At 45.2% G+C, this 4,860-nt stretch overlaps 1 pseudogene; it reads left to right on the top strand.

Moving 5' to 3' along the window:
- Positions 1-2,946: 2,946 nt before the first annotated feature.
- LOC144175681 (uncharacterized) lies at positions 2,947-3,997 on the top strand (annotated as a pseudogene).
- Positions 3,998-4,860: the final 863 nt, after the last annotated feature.

Genomic DNA, 4,860 nt, shown 5'->3' with positions numbered 1-4,860 from the left:
GCTAATACCGAATATATTTCAGCGGTAAAACAAGCAAAAACGATTTTTTTTCAAAACACGTTACCATCGTTGCTCGCTAGTAACCCACATAAATTTTGGAGCGTCATTAATCCGGCCAAAAGTAACTGTATTCAACTAACAGATAGCAATGACCAGTCTGTGCCCGACACCGAGTGCCCTTTTGTCCTTAATACCGAATTCTGCAAAAATTTCGTTCGTACAGTTAGCTCGGCTCCGATATGTACGTCCAATTTTGATTACCCCTTAATGACTCCTATTGTAATCGATCCGCGTGGTGTAGCAAAAATAATCGAATCATTGAAAGTGTCTTCCAGTCCAGGTCCAGATTTAATTTCAGCAAAATTTCTGAGAAACACTGTTGCCTGTTGTTCTGTTGCCCTATCTAAAATATTCCAGCAGTCCCTGGACACCCACGAAATACCTGCTGATTTCAAGGTCGGGAAGGTGGTCCCGCTGCACAAGTCCGGTAATAGACATTCCTCCTGTAATTATCGCCCCATATCACTAACAAGTATCCCATGTAAAATCCTTGAACATGTTATCTTTTCTAGTCTCATAAATTTTCTTGAATCGAACTCCTTTTTTACCCCGGCTCAACACGGCTTCCGCAAGACGTTCTCGTGCGAAACGCAACTGTTATCATTCACTCATAAGCTTCATTTGATTTTGGACCGCCGCTCATGCGCAGATTGTGTATTCCTTGATTTCGCTAAAGCGTTCGATAAAGTATCTCACAATCTACTTCTTTTAAAACTGAGTAAACTAAACCTTGATGCTAATCTTCTTTCATGGCTTGAATTGTTTCTCGTTAATAGGTCACAGTATGTAGTCGCCAATAATCACGAATCTTCACCCAGTCCCGTTTATTCTGGCATCCCACAAGGCTCTGTCCTAGGTCCCCTGCTATTTTTAATTTACGTGAATGATCTACCTGGCTGCGTTTCGTCTAACATCCACTTGTTCGCGGATGATTGCGTTATTTTTCGCGAAATTAATGATGACAACGATATTAAACTTTTGCAAACAGATATTAACGCAATCACGTCCTGGTGCAACACATGGAAGATGGAACTAAACCCTAACAAGTGCAAAATTTTACGTGTTTCAAGACTTAAACCTTCTGCTCTACCTTCCTATAACCTTAACAGTTCTATTCTCGAGTTTGTAACATCTTACCGCTATTTGGGAGTACACATATCCTCAGATCTCACCTGGTCTGTTCACATTGATAACATAATTAACAATGCCAATAGAACCCTAGGCTACCTCCGCCGAAACTTTTCTACTGCCCCGGTTGCCCTAAAAACACTGCTGTATAAAACATTAGTCCGCCCAAAACTTGAATATGCTTCCCCAATTTGGGACCCCAGTTGTGCAACTCTGACTAACTCTCTTGAACGCGTTCAAAATAATGCCGCCCGTTTCATCTACCGTAATTATAGTCGTACATCGAGTGTCACTTCCATGAAAAACTCACTTTGTTTATCAGAACTAGCAACTCGTCGCCGGTACTTCCGTCTTTGTTTCTTCCACAAAATTTTTTACCATACTCCGGTTCTCCGCACATTCTTCATTCCTTCACCATCCTATGTCTCTTCACGCATTGATCATCAGCATAAGGTAGGAGTAATGCATTGTCACACTAAGACATGTTCGCAGTCATTTATACCCAGGACATCGCAGGACTGGAACCACCTTCCCGGGCCAACAGCTGCCATCACAGAGCCTCTACAGTTCCGAAGGAACTTAGTTGACACCGTTTTTGCCGGCACTATCTGATAATGTATACCATCACTCATGCTGCTTTTGTTGTACCTTTTGTTGTTTTCACCCACTCCCCTCTGTAAAGCCCCTAGCCTTGAGGGTAAAATAAATGAAATGAAATTAAAATTCTCTGTCCAGTGCTCCATCTGGGGCTTCGCCTTGCGTGTGGCGCTTTTCGCACTAGTCGAGTCCAGAGCTTCTACGTCGAGTGCGATAAGTGGCCCCTGCGTCACCAGAGGATATACACGGACTTGCGTATACCTCAAAATTCATGACTTACTAACCATCCCTTTAATTCCACTCCTAACAGTACATCCTCACAGGAACTCTTTTTAAATCATCCACCCTTTCTTTGCCTTTCTAACCTAGGGTGAGAAAGATTCTCACCTCAAGGTCCCATTTTTAAACATGTACATAAGTCACCCATCACTATTTTGTGCCACCTTGGAATCTGATTGATGATTGATTGTGGGGTTTAACGCGCCGACGCAACGCAGGCGATGAGGCGCGCCGTAGTGGAGGGCTCCGGATTAATTTTGACCACCTGGGGATCTTTATCGTGCGCCGAAATCTCGTACACACGGGCGTTTTTGCTTTTCACCTCCATCAGAAAAGCGGCCGCCGCGGCCGGGAATCGAACCCACGACCTCGTGCTCAGCAGCGCAACGCCTTAGCCACTGAGCCACCGCGGCGGGTACCTTGGAATCTACGCCCTGTGTCGTGCGATCTGTCTGTAACGCAACTGTCTGTAACGCAGTGGGCAGGAAGGAGCGGCAGCCATGCGGCCTCTCCTAACGCCGTTCTGTTTTATTGTACAGATGCTGCTGACCTCGACATGCGCGGATGTGGTTCCACGCACGTGGCTTTCCCCAAGACACGTGAATCTTGCGCCGTCAGCGTGCTACCCCAGCGTGGAAGCTTCACGGAACCAGCCCGGTCTGCTGCCAGTCACCGTCAGTGAACTGCACACGTTGGCGCATGCTGCACCGGTGGCCCCAAAATTCGTCCGGAAGCGGTGCGTAATAGCCTTACGTCACTATGCCCGGCTGGATGCCACTTCACAACTACGCAACATCGACAGCAGCGCCACCACTGCACGCAGAAAACTTGAAGAGCTTCCTTTGCACGCGGTGCCTCAGTGGGCATGAAGGAGCGGCAGCCATGCGGCCTCTCCTAACGCCGTTCTGTTTTATTGTACAGGTTTGTACTCCTCCATCTCTTAACTGTAAGCGTTCAAATAACGCATTCTTGCTGCTCCTTCCTAGCCCCAGCGTATTGTTGTCTGTGACAGCTGATTGTGTTCGGGTTGCTAAATTATTACTAATGTGTGGCGACGTTGAGGAAAACCCTGGGCCTACTGACGGCACAGATGTTACCACAGTGTCTGATGAGCTAAGGACTGTTATTAAATCAATTACTTCACATGTTGATTCCCGCCACGATGAGCTTAAAGTATTAGATGAAGTAAAGTCGAGCCAAACCAAGTTAGAAAAAACAGTCTCGGATATTAACTCTCGACTGGCCGCGGTTGAAGCTCGGGTAAATTTACTGGACGAGAACCAAGAAGTCCAAGTACACCAAGTGGTCACAGACACTGTTCGAGTGGAAACCGCCGAGCTTCGTTCTCGCCTAGACAACTTTGAGGACCGGTCTCGAAGGGACAATCTAATATTTTACGGTTTAGAGGACACAGCTGAGGAATCTTGGGCTGAATCTGAAGAGAAAGTTCGCGCTCTAATATCTGCGTCTCTTGAATCTGTGATACCCGAAGACTCTATTTCGCGAGCCCAGAGATTAGGGGCCTACGTGCCCGAAAAATGCCGGCCAGTAATAGTAAAATTTTGTTCATTCAAAATCAGAGATGCCATCCTGTCAAAGAAATCTAAACTTAAAGGCACAAAAATCAGCATCAGCGAAGACTTCTGCAAAGCTACACGTAATTCCAGGAAAAAGCTAATTGATTACGGCAAAGCAAGTGGGCAGAAGTACACCATCCGCTACAACAAACTATTCATTAACAAAAATGTTTCGTGTACTGCACCCAAACGGATAGCATTTGTGAAATAGCCGATAACTCTGAACTCGAATCCCCCGGCTCAGATGTTCCTAAGTCGCCCCCCGCATCCCTTTGTAACGCCAGCAGCCCGCAATAGCAATCCCAGTCTAAAAACCAACCTTGTACTAAGAATGAAGTTTCTTTCCTTTTTACTAACATCCGTAGTGTAATTAACAAACGCGACGTTTTACCTTCAATCTGCTATGCTGATATTGTGGTGTTAACCGAAACATGGTTATCGAGTAAAATTCGTGATTCTGAAATTTTTCACTGTGCTAAAGAATTTCGACTTTACCGATCAGACCGCCAATCAAGAACGGGTGGCGGTGTCTTGATAGCTGTCTCGCATGAAATACAATCTTATGTTATACCCATTGTTTGCTCCCTTGAACTTGTGTGCGCATGTGTTAAAATTGATCATCAGGATGTCATTGTATGCGCGTGCTATCGCCCACCCAATTCTCCTGCTACGTTTTGTGATTCCCTACACGATGCTCTAAACAACCTAAAAGTACGCTATCCAGCGTCCCAGATTTTTCTGCTTGGTGATTTCAACTTCGCTGATATTTGTTGGGGTTCCGACCAAACGTTATCTGTGTCGCGCTCATCTGAAAGCACTACATTTATTAACATTTGTGCCGACTTTAATCTAACCCAGATAGTGCGACATCCGACACGTGTTACTTCAATTTCTTCCAGTCTTTTAGATTTGATTCTAACTACCACGCCTGATAGCATATCACCAATCAAACATCTACCCGGACTGAGCGACCACTGCATACTGCATTTTATTGCGAACTTTAAGCTTTGCCGTCACGCACCCCGTACTGAGGTCATACGCGATTACAAAAGGGCTGACTTTGATTCTGTAAATAATGAACTTTCACTTTTCCTTCATTCATATTTACGCGGTTTTACTATACGCTCCGTCAATGAAAACTGGATCATGTTTAAAAATAAGGTAATATCGCTTATAGATAGATTTGTCCCTCTCCGTACCGTCCGTTGTGCCTATTGCT

Source organism: Haemaphysalis longicornis, unplaced genomic scaffold, assembly GCF_048455015.1.
Source record: "Haemaphysalis longicornis isolate Haplotype H1 unplaced genomic scaffold, Haemaphysalis longicornis Haplotype H1 scaffold_3, whole genome shotgun sequence".
Lineage (NCBI taxonomy): Eukaryota > Metazoa > Arthropoda > Arachnida > Ixodida > Ixodidae > Haemaphysalis > Haemaphysalis longicornis.
The sequence above is the reverse complement of the archived record's forward strand: the minus strand, read 5'-3'. Positions and strand labels throughout refer to the sequence as shown.